Genomic DNA, 15379 nt, shown 5'->3' on the forward strand with positions numbered 1-15379 from the left:
AATGGCATGAAACTCATATGAGTGCTTTTATTAAATCCGTGATTTGTATTTTCTTTACCCGCACTTAGTTGGCGCAAGACCCTCCGCCATGTGCAGTCGTGAAAAAAAATATCTTCGCCGGTTCGGCACAAACTGCTTTTTTGAAGGTTCTTAAGCACCAATGGCCTCACCTGTTTCTTTCAAAAAAGTACGCCAAAAACATGCGAAAATATCACCTGCGGACTTCTTTCATAGATACAGACTGGAAGTTTGAATTTGTAATAAATGCTATACAATGCTATCCCGCGCTCTGTCATATGCAACGAGCCAGTCACCACCAATGCAGTAGTAATTCATCGCCATCATCATCACCATCAGCCTGGCTACGCCCACTGCAGGGCAAAGGCCTCTCCCATACTTCTCCAACTACACCGGTCACGTGCCAATTGTGGCCATGTTGTCCCTGCAAACTTCTTAATCCCATCCGTCGGTTGTGACCATCGGTTATCTTCCCTCCTCCCCCCCATTACGTGCCCTGCCCGTGCCCTTCTCTTTTTCTTGATTTCAACTAAGATGTCACTAACTCACGTTTGTTCCCTCACCGAATCTGCTCTTTTTACCCCTGAACCTTACACCAACCATTCTTCTTTCCATAGCTCGTTGCGTCGTCCTCAATTTAAGTAGAACCCTGTTCGTAAGCCTCCAGGTTTCGGCCGCGTAAGTGAGTACTGGTAAGACACAGCTGTTATACACTTTTCTTTTGAGGTATAATGACAACCTGCTGTTCATGATCTGAGAATGCCTGCCAAACGCACCCCAGCCCATTGTTATTTCTTTCTAGTGACAAGTCGATGTTGCAATAAAGGTTAAAAAATTGATTACATAAAGAACCAAAGCTAAGATAAAGATCTAGAGGCTTCGATTACGAGTTGTTGGAGTACATAACTTTACATGCGACCACAATGGCTAGATAAACAGAGACAATGTGGTATATAATTGGAGCATTTTCAGTGTGATGCGTGAAGCATTAGTTGTGCTAATGCAACCCACTTTACCACTACATGTCTGAAACCTGTAATACCTCATAAAGAGGTAATTAAGTCTTTGAGATGGAAGTTTTGTTCAGTGTTGCTTACGTGCTTGCGATGACAGAAGTTCGGAAAACATCCACGCCATATAGAGAAAAACGGAACGACTTTCATTTGGCCGGAACATAATAGACAAAAATACCAATTTTTCCGACGGATCCTGAGTGCAAGAATACAAGTGACGCTTGCTCCAACGAATGAAACACGATACTTAAAACAATTATGCACGAACATATCTTATTATTATGAGCAGGACACGTTATCAGCTTAAAAAGTGAACTCTCAGCAATACACAAATACTCGGTACAATATAGAATTGTAAATTACGACTGTCACGCCTAGAGTGTCTTCATTTGAATAAAAGGGCATAAATGAATGCAAATTCTGCGTAATGGAATGCATTGACAATAATCAGAGATCTGATTATACTTAGCTGGTTGGCGCGCAAGACATATCGAAGCGATTTTCTGGAAAATGCTAAACGTGCCCTTTAGAGTGGTCTGCCACGCAGCAGTCACTGTTATATTAGCGTGGCCGCTCATGATCTTTAGAACGATTAAAGAGTGAGCGCTTCTTCTGGATGTTTCGTCGTGCGTTAGCGCCATGAATTTTTCAAGCCAGAATGTAGTCAACGATATCTGAGATGCTGCAAATTACGAATATTTGTATAAAAGATGCGACGGTAAAATACAACTCTCTGATTTATCCTCTCCGGGTGCCAAACATTTCTGTTCATTGAAAATTTATTTCTTCAACATGCGTATGCAGACTCACAAAAACTGTACAGCCTACTAAAGGAAGGAAGGTTGAGGGAACCATCATCAGCAGCAGCCTATTTTATGTGCACTGCCAGGACGAAGGCCTCTCACTACGATCTTCAATTGCCCTTGTCCTCGTTGAAACAGAACAGCGCGGTTTCGACGGGGAAAAGCAGGGAGAAACGACACGGACGAGTGCTGACTTCCAACTGAAACTTATTGCTTGGAACAAAGAATATATAACAGGTCCAACCAACAGTAGAAACAAAAAACATACATATATTCACAGTCAATCATACATGCTGCACTGAACAAGTGAGATAACTGTAATCATCATATGCCCCCTCCCCCCCCGCTAAAAATGCCAGTTCTTTGGACGTAATCGATTAGGAGGGGCTACTGACGCATACGTCTTTGGACCAGGCGATGTGTGCTGCTTCGATGATTTCACGCGTTAGTTGGTTACTATGTTTACTTAAAACTTGTGTTCGAGCGAAGTCAAGGTGGCAAGCCTTGCTGTAGCACTTTCTACAGTGGATGCCAAGATGCCCTTCTACAGTATTATGCCCATTGTTGTTGCGCTCCTTCAGACGTTCATTAAGGCATGTCCCCGTTTGAGCGACATAAAGCCTGCCACATGACAACGATAAGTTTCAGTTGCAAGTCAGCGCTCGTCCGTGTCGTTTCTCCCTGCTTGTCCCCGTCAAAACCGCGCTGTTCTGTTTTAAATATGGCTTACCAACTCGCCCAAACGTCCGTGTTAACCCTGTGCTGGGCCACTGAGTTGAACTTGGGCCGGCGAATTTCCTAATTTCATCATTCCATCTAGTTTTTTTTCTCCTAATGGCAATTAGAGTATCGCCCATTCCTTCTTGCTCTCTGATCGACACCGTTATCTTGCTGTCTCTTAACGTTACGCCAGCGCTCTTAGTTCCATCACTCTTTTCGCGGTATTTATATTGTTCTCGAGTTTCTTTTTCAAACTCCAAGCTGCTGCCCCATAGTCAGCATTGGTAGAACACATTTATTGCGCACCTTTTTTTTTTAATGGTAGTAGTAAGCTTCCAGTCAGGACTTGCCAATGGCTGCTTTATGCCGTCCGGCCAAGTTTGATACTTCTATATATTTCCTTCGATTACGATTGATGATGATGTTTGATGTTTTATGGCGCAAGGGCCAGGTGTGGCCAAAGAGCGCCATGCTGATGTTAATGAGTGCGCTGTGGACTGATGGGTCCTGTGATCTTAATGTGCCGTGGCTGTAAAGGGGCCTAAAAGAGTTGATGCAAATTCCATAAAATGTACGAGTAATAAAATTATGGGAATGACTACTGACGTGTACTATGAACATTAGAGTTCACTGAGAAAGACTGATGCAATATATAAAATACGTGAGATGCTAAAATTGTCTAGAGCACTTCTGCCTCACTAGAGTCACTGAAAGCCAAGGACCTAGAGGCATGTGCTGTACAAAGAAAACTATCGTAGAGCTATCCTCTGGAAAGAGGAAGCACTGCGGAATTAATGGGCTTGTCACGTGTAGCACAACATCTTTCAAGTAAGCGAGGACTGCTTCGGTCTTCAAAAGCGGTTCTACAGCAAGAAACGTGGCTGGATGCAGAGGGACGTGATGGCTGTATGGAAACGGAAAATGTTTCCTACTGTCTCTTTCGGCTTCCCGCCACTCCAGGAAGACGTGGTGGACGGAAAGCCTGCCGCCACATCTACCACAGGTTGGAGGGTCGTTACCGGACAGGAGAAAGTTGTGAGTGCCGAATGTGTGTCCTATTCTTAGTCTAGTGAACAGGACGTCTGTTCTTCGTGTTTTCGTTGTTGGTTGCCAGAAACCTAACTTAGGCTTAATTGCGTGAAGCTTATTACTCGTTTCTGCGTCCCGCAAGCGTTGCCAGCGGCTTCGCAGTTTGTTTGTGAGAAAAGGCTTCATGTCTGTGGCAGGGACTGCAGCAGAACGAATACCCTGCGATGTCATTGCTTTGGCCATCTCGTCAGCAAGCACATGTCCCTCGATTCCTCTATGGCCAGGAATCCAGCCTGTTACTACATGTCTATGTGATAAGTAGATGTTACATAAACATGTGTAGAGTTCATTGAAGACAGGATTTGTATGCTTTTGTAATGAAATGAGTGCTTTTACAATACATAGCGAATCTGTGAATATGATTGATCTGTGAAGTTTCAGTGTCTGTATATATTTTACTGCAGACAGTACTGCATAGGCTTCTGCATTGAAGATACTTGTTAGGGGGTTCAACAAGTCAGATTCAGAAAGAGAGGGACCAACAACAGCGTAAGATACCGTAGCATGGGATTTGGACACGTCTGTGTAAAACTCGTAGCAGGAGTACTTCGATTGAAGCTCACGGAAATGCATAGCAATTTCAAGCTCAGGAGCGTGCTTGGAGACCTCTACAAAGGATATTTCACAATCTATCACCTGCCATTCCCAGGGCGGTAATAGATTTGCTGGAGTCATTAGTCGATGGTCGAGTACCGGGACATCCATTTCTTCACTAAGTTCTCTTACACGCAGTAACGACGGAAGTCTCATAGAGGGTCTGTTACGGAAAAGTGTTTCACACGTCATGCTGTTTACTGTCGTGATACACGGATGTTCCTTATTAGGGCCACTTTAAGAAAGTAGGTGAAGCTGATGTATGTTCTCTGAAAATGGAGTGACCACTCATCTGATTCTACGTATAGGCTTTCGACAGGGCTTGTACTAAAGGCGCCAGTGGCAAGGCGGATACCCAGGTGGTGGACGGGGTCAAACATCTTTATCGAGCTCGGGGCGGCAGAGTGATAAACCACGGCACCATAGCCCAGTCGTGGTCGAACTAGGCTCCTGTAAAGATTCAATGAACACTTTATGTCGCTACCACATGTTGTGTGGGATAGGATTTTAAGTAAGTCGATTGTTTTAAGACATTTTGCTTTAAGATATCTTATGTGTCGGACGAATGTAAGCCTGGAGTCAAGTATAACACCTAAGAATTTGTGTTCCTCGTTTACGGGTATTCGTTGCCCATATATTTCAACAGTGGGATCTGCAGCAAGCCCTTTTTTCCTGGTGAAAAGAACGCAAGAAATTTCGTTGGGGTTCACTTTGAACCCGTTTTCGTCTGCCCACTTGGAGACTTTGTTGAAGCACTGTTGTACCTGCCTCTCACAGACTGTTTGGTTGCAGGATTTGAAACCTACCTGTATGTCGTCTACGTAGACGGAATAAAAGATAAATGGGGGTAATGTTTCACGAAGCGTGTTTCATTTTAACTACAAAGGGCGTGCAGCTCAGTACGCCTCCTTCAGGAGCCCCAGTTTCCTGTTTGAATGCACGCGACAGTGCAGGTAGCTTTCTATGATGTTTAACATAGTGCCGCGGATCCGCAGCGTCGATAGGTCACGCAGGATACCGTAGTGCCAAGTTGTATCGTTGGCCTTTTCCATGTCGAAAAACACGGATAAGAAGAACTGTTTATGCAATAAGGCGTCGCGAATGTTTGCTTCCATGCGCGCTAGATCGTCGGTTGTAGATCGTCCTACTCTAAAGCCACACTGATATGGATCAAGAAAATGATTTAATTCAAGGAAGTGTAAAAATCGACAGTTTATCATTTTTTTTCAAAAAGTTTGCATATACAACTCGTGAGGGCAATTGGGCGGTAACTTGTTACTAATTTGGGGTCTTTACCCTGTTTAAGAATGGGAACGACCAGGGCTTCTTTCCATGTGATAGAGAGGTATCCCGCAGGCCATACTGCGTTGAAAAGTGCTAGCAGAGTAATTTGAGTATCACTGGGGAGGTGTTTCATCATGTCGTACATGATCCTGTCCGGTCCAGGTGCGGAGCTCTGACATGCAGCCAGGGAGGATCCCAACTCGGTGATGTTAAAATGCGCTTTAAAGGGTTATTTCTGTCTGCATTTGCGGTCGATAGCCTTGTGTTCTGCTACTTGCTTGTGTTTTAGAAACGCCTTGGAGTAATGGTTAGAACTGGAAACGTATTGGAAGTGTTCGCCAAGGGCGTCGGCTTGGTCTTCCAAGCGGTTTGCTTCACCGTTCACCAGGGGTAACGGATGAATTTCTTGCCCCTTCAGCCTTTTCAGCCCATTCCATACTTTAGATTCTTGAGTATTTGAATTTATACCAGAGAGAAACCTCTGCCAGCTTGCCCTCTTCGCCAGTCGTCGCGTCCTTCTTCCCTGTGATTTAACTTGTCTAAATTCTAGAAGATTTTCCGCTGGACTTTCACGCAGTTTGCTCCAGGCTTTATTTTGTCTCTTCCGCGCCTCTCTACAATCGTCATTCCACCAGGGGACCCGTCTTTTGGATGAAGTGCCTCTTGATTGAGGAATAAACTTTTCAGCGGCGTCAATGATAAAAGCGGTGAAGTATGAAACAGCATGATCGATAGTAAAATTATCTACAAAATCCCGTGATATGTGGGGGAATTCCCTAAAACCTTCCCAGTCAGCTGAGGCCAGTTTCCAGCGAGGGAAGTGTGGATGCAAGTCATGTTTGTTCACGAAGTTCAGCGTTACTGGAAAGTGATCACTTCCAAATGGTTTTTTAATTACATGCCATTCTAAATCAGGAAAGATGGAAGCGGATCTGATCGCCAGGTCTATTGATGAGTACGACTTATGATGTGGATTATAATACGTTGCTTCTTTCTTATTAAAGAGACAGGCACTGGTGGTTAAAAGGAAACTTTCAATGAGTCGACCTCTCGCGTCGCATCGCGAGTCTCCCCACATTGTGTTATGAGCGTTAAAATCCCCCACGATTATATAAGGCTCGGAAAACTGGTCAATGAGGTTATAAAAGTCTGTTTTTTCGAGAGGAGGGTTCGGCGGCATATAAATAAAGCACACAGTTACTGTTTTATTAAAATGAATGGCCTGATCTGACACTGCCTCAAGGGGCGTGTTAAGGGCGACGGGCCGGTGAGCTACCGCTTTGTCGGCAATTATCGCTACACCGCCGGAGGAATTAGCCTCCTCACGGTCTTTGCGGAAGATGGTGTAGTTTCGAAGAAAATTTGTATTGGTGGGTTTGAGAAGTGTCTCTTGAACACACAGCAGCTTCGGATTATGCTTGTGTATTATTTCTCTAATGTCGTCGAGGTTATGTAGATGTCCTCGTACATTCCACTGTAATATTTGTGTTTCCATATTGATAAATGTATTTGATGCTGTGTGTTTAAGAAAAAGATTAGTTCACGGGCGCTTTGAAGGCGCCGTGACGGGAGATTTATCTCTCTTGAAGCGATCGAGAGTGCCTCGCCGCTCCTTAGGCGCTGGTGGCGCCGTCTGGCTGGTGGTTGTGTCCATCGCCTCTTGCGAGGCGCTGGACACGCGCTCTTCCGAGCGCTCTGTTTGGCGTGAAGGCCTCGGCACGTTGGACGAGGCCTTCGAGCCCCGCAGGTAGATTGCCCATTCTGCTGGGTTGGCGTAGCAGCGCTAGCTGCATCCGCCGGGAAGAGCGGATGGCGTCACTGCCGCCTCACTGGGTGTGGGTGAGGGTGTGTGGGGTGGGTGTGGGTGAGCCACCGGAGACCGTTGTGGCGCTGCCCCCTGACGCGCCACTTCGGCAAATCTGTTTTTGGGCAGGTAGGATACCCGCCTCCGTGCCTCCTTGAAAGTTATGTTTTCCTTTACTTTGATCGCGACAATTTCTTTCTCCTTTTTCCAGGATGGGCATGACCGCGAGTATGCGGTGTGCTCTCTTTCACAGTTTACACAATGGAGAATGTTCTCCCAAGTTTCAGAAGTATGTTCGTGGGCACTGCACTTCGCACAGGTTTGACGGCCTCGGCAGCTCTGCGAACTGTGGCCGAAACGTTTGTATTTGAAACATCTGAGGGGATTTGGCACACATGGTTTAACACGGAGCTTGATGTACCCGGCCTCTACAGACTAGGGCAGAATACTTGTATTTGGTTTTGATTTCCCTGCTGTCACGCCTGATCTTATTTCTTTTAACATTGATAACATTCTGGTCCCTGAAGCTTTCCAAGAGTTCATCCTCAGTCAGCTCCAGCAAGTCATCGTCCGAGACAACACCGCGGCTTCTGTTCATCGTACGGTGCGGGATTACAGTTACTTGGGTTTCCCCAAATGACACTAGTTTTGTCAATTTCTCATAATATTTCTGATCGCGGAGCTCCAAGAGAACTGCCGTCTACGTGAAGCAGAGGCCAAAGATGTGTGTTGCCTCCGCAGGGGGGCTTTAAAGGTCCAAACGCCCGGCGTCGGCTCAACCCCAGGATCCCCCTTTCCCCCGACACAACTAAGCTGCGCACGGCTACACGCCGGAGGGTCCAAACCTCGTGTGCTCGGGTACGTGGTGTCGCAACACACCAAACGCCTGCTGACGCAGACGCCCCTGCGGGGTTCGATTACGATTACGATTGCGATTACGGGAAAGCGTTTGATTCAGTCGAAACCTCAGCATTCATGGAGGCATTACGCAATCAGGGTGTAGACGAGCCGTGTGAAAAAATACTGAAAGATATCTATAGTGGTTCCACAGCCACCGTAGTCTTCCATAAAGAAAGCAACAAAATCCCAATAAAAAAAGGCGTCAGACCGGGAGATACGATCTCTCCAATGCTATTCACAGCGTGTTTACAGGAGGTATTCAGAGACCTGGATTGGGAAGAATTGGGGATAAAGATAATGGAGAATACCTTAGTAACTTGCGATTCGCTGATGATATTGCCTTGCTTAGTAACTCTCGGGACCAATTACAACGCATGCTCACTGACTTGGAGAGGCAAAGCAGAAGAGCGGGTCTGAAAATAATCTGCAGAAAACTAAAGTAATGTTTAACAGTCTCGGAAGAGAACAGCAGTTTACGATAGCTAGCCAGGCATTGGAAGCTGTAAGGGAATACATCTACTTAGGGCAGGTAGTGACCGCGGATCCGAATCATGAGACTGAAACAACCAGAAGAATAAGAATGGGCAGGGGTTCGTTTGGCAGGCATTCTCAAATCATAAACAGCAGGTTGCCATTATCCCTCAAGAGAAAAGTGTATAACAGCTGTGTCTTACCGGTAATCACGTACGGGGCAGAAACCTGAAGGCTTGCGAGAAGGGTTCTACTTAAGTTGAAGACGTTGCAACGAGCTATGGATAGAATGATAGGATAACGTTAAGGGATAGGAAAAGAGCAGATTGGGTGAGGCAACAAACGCGAGTTAATGACATCTTAGTTGAAATCAAGAAAATGAAATGGCCATGGGCAGGGCATGTAATGAGGAGGGAAGATAACCGATGGTCATTAAGGGTTACGGACTGGATTCCAATTGACGGGAAGCGTTGCAGGGGTCGGCAAAAGGTTAGGTGGGCAGATGAGATTAAGAAGTTTGCAGGGACGACATGGTCACAATTAGTACGTGGCCGGGGTAGTTGTAGAAGTATGGGAGAGGCCTTTGCCTTGGAGTGGGCGTAACGAGGCTGATGATTATGATGATGATGACTGGTAGTCTCGCCTGTTTGAGAATGCATTGAGAAATTCTACTGATGTCGTTAGTTCGACTGAGTTTATATTCATTTTAACATCTGCACCTGCAGGTTCTCCTGATAAACGAGGTTGTGGTGATTTCACAGACATCTAACACAGTTACCTGGATGTTCAGTATAAATTTTAATTTAAAATATTCTAGTACATTTTAAAGGAGCCGCCTTAGCCTTCGAAATATTTGCTTCATGTTCGCCGCAAGCGCACTTTCAGGAAAAGTTGATAATAGCGCATCGCACGTAAGCATAATGTCACTGTGCCAGCAAAGGACCTTCACCCTAACGCGCCTTCGATAACAATGTTAGGGTGCGAATCACATATGCTCCAAAATGGCGCGTAATATTCTGCGCTTGCCATTTGATTGGTATGCCAACCCGCTGGGGTGGCTTAGCAGTTATGACGTTAGGCTGCGAAGTAGAAGATCGCGGAATGGAATCCCTGCCGCGGCGGCCACATTTCGATGGGGACGAAATGCAAAAACGCCTGTGTTCCATGCATTGAGTGTACGTTAAAGTACGCCATGTGCTCTAGTTTAATCCGGCGTGCCTCATAATCATATGATGGTTTTGGAACGTAAAACACCAGAATCTATTTATATTGGTATGCCAAATCACATTTTCTAACACAAGCGCATCCGCTTTAAAGTTTAAAAAGGAAATAAGTGACATAGTGGGATGTTTTATTTTTTATGGACTGCATTTCTTAACTGCCAACGAACTTTGACAAGTGTTTTTAGTTGCTCGTGAGGTGGCTTTGGTCTGGGAGGAATCTGTCCACAAAAGCCTTTATAGCACACCTGAAAAAGAAAACCCAGTCGTATATTTAGCGCCCTAGTAGGCTTAAGGTATCGCTACAGATACATGCACTGCGACCGACCTGCTGTATATATATATATATATATATATATATATATATATATATTTAGATGCGAGACATTGTGCTTACAGACTTCGTATGTCTTCGTTTTTTTTTTTAGCATCGACAAAAGTTGTTGGCCACTCCATCACGTCCTCCATTTTTTTTTCAATGCTAGCGCAATCGCTCTCTCTCCAATGGGACCCGTTGGCGCTCCTTAGTTCAATGAGTTGCCGCGATTTACCCAGACGGTACGACGACTGAAACCCCTCAATAAAGATAATAACTAGCGTCATGCTTTGAAGATTGCCGCCGTCCTCCTCCCCTGCGCTTTCCCTCGACTTTCGACCCTCACATTAGCCAGACGGTGCCGCGTGCCCTCGCGCGATTTTTTCTTCCTGGCTTTTTTTTTTTCCTTCCGCCGCCATCGCGGTGGCAAACACTGCGAGCGGCGTACGCCGGCACCAGGTTTCGAGCCTCATTTGGCTTTATTAACGTAGTTCCGTGTTCGTGGTGCCGTGTTGCTGTGCATTCCGGTGCAGCTAAAGTGAACGGCACGGCAAGCGACATTTCCGTATTCCACCTGCCAAGCGAGACGCGGCACGGAGGAAGGTCTGGCTTCAAAGAATCAGCCGGGCTGATTTGAAGCCAACGCAAAGGTCCCGGGTCTGTGAGGCAAGCGAGCACTTCGCTCATCACTAATCTAATACGCTACCACTTCTTGTATGCCGTTTCCTTAGTTTTGCGCGCTTTCTTGTGGAGCATGTTGGCGTTGCCTTTATTTCGAACCTTAAAAAATTATAGGGTTTTACGTGCCAAAACCACTTTCTGATTATGAGGCACGCCGTAGTGGAGGACTCCGGAAATTTCGACCACCTGGGGTTCTTTACCGTGCACCTAAATTTAAGCACACGGGTGATTTCGAACTTTCGTGCCCGACTTCGATGAAGTCGTCTTCAAACGCACATGCCTTTTTTTCGGTTCAGTCATACATTCCACGGCGTTGGCCTTGTTTGGCCTGAATGCATGCGAGCAGTATATTTTGAGTGTATCCAAGTACGTTACGAAACTGTGACGGCACGTAGGGAAACATGTGCGCTGATGCCGTTCCGATCATCATACGCCGTTATCGCTCTTTCGCGCCTTATTCATTAGCGTGGAACCGTTATGAACAGTGACCAGACCTACTCGAGCGTCACACCGCCGCGCGGACGGTACCTGCAAGCAATTTGCGATGCCGACAAAGAGCGCCACCTGCTGGTATAACGTCGCACTTTGCGTTCTCGCCTCTTAGCGTTGAATAGAGACACGCGGAGAACACGTAGAGCGTCTTCGGAAAGCGTCTGCTAGTTTGGCACCGTGGAGGGGAGCGAACGCCGGCGTAGGAGGAGGAGAGAGATGGTGCTACTTTTCTTCCATTTACGGGTTTTAGGCTTTGGTTTAGGTACGACCGCTTGCGTCACACGTGCCTCTGAGCGCGGGCCGCTGCCGTTCCGGTGGAGAAGCGGTAGACACTTCTCTACCGGAAGTCAGGTCGTCGCGTCTGTCAGGTCGTCGCGTGACTGTGCTCCGCCGACTACCGCCGTGAGGCGCCACTCAGATAGTACACTCCTCCGCGACCGTAAAGCAGGCTCGAACGCTAGCCGATGGCGGGGAGTAGGATAGGGCGATAGATGAGGGTGCTGAACGGTTGGATCGGCTGCATGTCGCTTTCATTGATAAAAAAATGGAGGAGGCGGCGGCCACTCTGCTAAGCCACGTAACTTTTCTAGTTATTCTGAATGACAACACATATATGCTCGTACATTTCAAATATTGGTACCAATCAGCGTCATATTTTTTTTTTTCATTTGGAATCAGGAGCCTACAAATATATTGCGATTCAATTGAACTGCTTTACATTGTCATTCTGTAAAGTTTACAAAAAAGATTGACACATCATCGATTCTGTTTTATCTCGCCGTGTGAGCCGTACAAGCAAGTAGGCGTGAACATTGTTTAATTGTTCGGCTTCAATTGGAAGAATAAAGCGCACGCCTGTAACTTGCCTATCGGAAAGCAATCCTCATCTGTGCAGTTTGTTATCCATATCCTTTGATGACCTAGTTAAAATATCATCATTCTGGCCCAAATAAGCTAGGAGAACTGGTATGCAGTGTCAGAGACGAAGAGCTCTTGGTTTGCGTACAAAAGAAACTAGGAACACATCACGCTGTGCATAATAAGAAACAATTCTCTCATCAGGTGTCCCCATTGCACAATGCAGTGTAGCTAACTGGCCTCAATCAGGTTAGCCTCCTTTCGTTTCCCGTACATCTCTCTCTGTCTCAAGTCAAGAGTATTTTTGTCCACCTGGCATGAAGATGGCGCAAAAAATTTGCGGGCAGTAAATATTTCATTTTAACGTAATTCTTGCAGATCAATACAGTCGACAATATTTAGCTCCATACTTCTTTCACATTGTTTACGGATCCAATAAAGCCAAATTGCTCTGCTTACCAGCGAGATGTAACAGATAGCGCAAAAAAAAAGTTAGGAAGGCATGCCACTGCTCAGGATAAATATTCATAGCTTTATATTTATAATGACGAACCATATGTGCAAAGCTTCGCCTTTCTAATTTCGCTATTCGTATCAAAATCCTAAACATTACCTTTGCCTCTTTGTTCAATTTTGTATATTACACCAACTTCACTCTGTAATAAACTACCCAGTGTAAGAGTTGGGGTCGGGCGTATAAAAATGGATTGAAGGGAGGAACGTGTTCTTATTGAGAACGAGGAGTACTGGGTTTATTTACAATATATACACAAAGCGTGGAGAACGTTACATCTCATCAGTCTAGCACGACTGAAGTGAACGAAACACTCAGGAGCAGAAAAAAGTTCACTTAAACCCCGTCTGTCCTCCCTAGATCCCTAGGCCAAGGAAATCTGCCGCCCCACCTTCCTGTCCATGACGGCGAGAGTGAACGAACAACGCTCGATCCGCCAAACGTGTCTCGCCTTGCTAGTGCCGCAGCTCTGTCCGAGGGAGACACACTGTTAGCTTCACGCTGGCCGATCGTAGCACCAGCTGCAACACCATTGCATGCAGCGTTCGCCCAGAAAGAGTAGAGATCATAATATTGATACGTCCCGAATAACAGCAAGATTATGCGGCAGGTGGTGTAGCCAAATAACTACATATCGTGCCATGGCAAAGAACCGACTAACTACACCAGTATTTTACCAAACAGTACCCTAACAGAAGTGGAATGAACAACGTACACGCGAAAATTATTATATGCCGTTTGCTGGTAGGAGCACAATGAGCTTACCAGATTTTTTGCCTGACTACATTGCATGTAATCAGGTGCGTGATGAATATTGTATTCCTTCGTCCTATCAGCATTGGTCGTTGCGCACACTAAAATGCACTTTTCTATATTGTATTGTTCGCTATAAACCTGCAATGCAATTTAAGTAAATAAATAAATAAATATATATATATATATATATATATATATTCATTACATTGAAGAAGCTTGCTTTATTATGTACATAGGAGTAGTAAATCTTTACTCATTTACTACTTAAAAAGGTCACTCTGACTGCTATCTCTTGCATTCGAAGCCTCAATTTAGTAAATATGAGACGTTCAAATTACACATATTGTGCTTTCCGGGTGTAAAAGCGTGGATACCTACGATATATTATAATTACGTTTGCCTTGTAAATAATGAGCATAGTACACCATAACATTTTCACACCCATTTCTACCCAAAAATTGTAGTGACTGGAATGCCCTGGTCGCCTATACTGCCAGAATTACTAGCCCAGAAATATTACGCGAAGAACTTACCAGGTCTTTTAGGTGCCATTTTTGTTTGTTTTTACAGTTCTTTTCCTTGCCTATTTTTGTTTGTTTTTAGTTTTTTTACTTGCCTATTTTTTAGTTTATTTATTTGCAAGTCTATGCATGCATAGTACAATTACCTGCGTGTCACCCTATCATTCCATGTACTACCTTATGACAACATGTCATTATCATTCATTCATTGTTGTGCTGCTATTTCTAATTTTCTGTTTCATGTAAAGTGCTCTATATAAAATGAGTAAGTGTCCATTCAATGCCCCCCCCCCCCCCCCCCCCCCTCAACAAGGATGTAATGCCTTAGAGGATAGAATAAATAAATAATAAAATAAATAAATAAATAGATAAATATGTAAATAAGTAAACAGCTTACCGGGATAAATTCTACCGCTACGGCATCTTTGTGCCGATAAGTACAATATTCGGAAGCGTTAATAATAGGCTTGCGCAAATTTGCTTCAGAGAGCGGAGGCAACTGTGGTGGCGCAGTCGGTTTAAGACAGGCAGCCTGGTCCATTTGATATTGAAACAATGTTTCTTTTACCTTCTAATTATTATTTAAAGAGGAACGTGCGCTTGCACTACAACAGCGATGAACGGAGGATTAGCCTTACGCATATGACCACGGTAGAAAGATAAAACATGGACATGGAAACAGGTGACACTTCAACACGGCTTGGAAGTGGAAATCTCACACCGCATCAAACAAATCCACCATTGGACGCCAGGTGGGCGCAAATCGTTTCCTGGTTTACACCAGTGAACATAGTCACCGATGCTGCTTGAATGTATACAGTAGGACCTTCAATACCATCATTATTATCGTCCTAATAATTTGAATTTTCTTTTCTCATCCCAGGCACATTATTACGGCAAAGTTAAATTAATGTTTACCGGGGTCAATAACTGGGTGAATTACGGGGGGAACCCTGATCACGAGAAAGAAACTTAAGGGAGAGGGCTTCGTCCTGCAGTGAACATAAAATAGGCTGATGATGATCATCATTAAATTACTGTTGCGCTTCGTTGTTGGCCGCTTCCATAACCGATTATGTGCCTGAACACACGATCGGAATTCTGACTTACAAGACAGTGTTCTCGTAGCCCTATCACGATAACACGACAACAAATACAAAAGAAAACAATTAGGGGAGAATGACACGCCTGTTTCTCGCATTTCAAGGCAGGCAAGTGTTTTGAAACCATTGCGGCTTACGTCGCGTCACACAGAACGAGCGGGTGCGGGCGCATGCGCGTCAATGTCCATTCCTCCACAAACCCACTGCTGTCTCCCCGTACTG

At 45.1% G+C, this 15379-nt stretch overlaps 1 long non-coding RNA gene across 1 annotated transcript; it reads right to left on the minus strand.

The window, feature by feature from the left end:
- Nucleotides 1-10030: 10030 nt before the first annotated feature.
- On the minus strand, nucleotides 10031-14591 carry LOC140213799 (uncharacterized). The gene is made up of 3 exons (XR_011890779.1): nucleotides 14452-14591; nucleotides 13543-13671; nucleotides 10031-10164 (listed from the first exon to the last, which is right to left on the minus strand). It is a non-coding gene; the product is annotated as an uncharacterized lncRNA (long non-coding RNA).
- Between the last annotated feature and the right edge of the window lie 788 nt (nucleotides 14592-15379).

This window comes from Dermacentor andersoni, chromosome 10, assembly GCF_023375885.2.
Source record: "Dermacentor andersoni chromosome 10, qqDerAnde1_hic_scaffold, whole genome shotgun sequence".
Classification (NCBI taxonomy): domain Eukaryota; kingdom Metazoa; phylum Arthropoda; class Arachnida; order Ixodida; family Ixodidae; genus Dermacentor; species Dermacentor andersoni.